Genomic DNA, 714 nt, shown 5'->3' with positions numbered 1-714 from the left:
AGAAATACCCGCCCCGGCCCCTTTGTTGTAACTTTGCCCCACGCGTCCGGGGGCCACGATCTCACCCGGCTTTACCCAAGACCACGCACATCTTCCAGAAGAGAGCATCCGGCCAGAACGTCGCTCCGCCCGGACTGGGCGACACCGCGAATTCTTTTCCAACAGCGACAGCTCGTGGCCGTGTCTGAGAACCGCATCACCTCCGTTTCGCCCGGGATCACGGCGGACGACCGCGGGGGTCCCTACGGGATCCCCGTGGACCTCCGCGCATCGCCAGGAATCACTTGCGTCGGCCAGGGAATCACCGACTTTGGCCTGGTGACATGACGCTTTTCTGAGTCGGGGTCTCACTCGATCGCCCAGGCTGGAGTGCCCCTAGTGGCCCCGATCACGGGCTCACGGCAGCCTCCAGCTCCTGGGCCCGGGCGATCCTTCCGTCTCAGCCTCCCGAGTAGCTGGGACTGCAGATGCTCACCACCACCACCAGCCCGGCGCACATTTAAAAATGTTTTTTGTAGAGACCAGGTCTCGCGCTCTTGCCCAGGCTGGTCTCGAACTTCTGGGCTCAAACAAATCTTCCCTCCGCAGCCTCCCAAAGTGCTGGGATTACTGACTTGAGCCACTGTGCCTGGCCAGAGATGGAGTCTTTTTGGTTTTTGTTTTGTTTTTTTTTTGAGTCAGAGTCTCACTCCGTCGCCCAGGCTGGAGTGCAGT

This window comes from Carlito syrichta, unplaced genomic scaffold, assembly GCF_000164805.1.
Source record: "Carlito syrichta isolate Samal-C Ts95f unplaced genomic scaffold, Tarsius_syrichta-2.0.1 Scaffold316060, whole genome shotgun sequence".
Taxonomy (NCBI): Eukaryota; Metazoa; Chordata; class Mammalia; order Primates; family Tarsiidae; genus Carlito; species Carlito syrichta.
The sequence above is the reverse complement of the archived record's forward strand: the minus strand, read 5'-3'. Positions refer to the sequence as shown.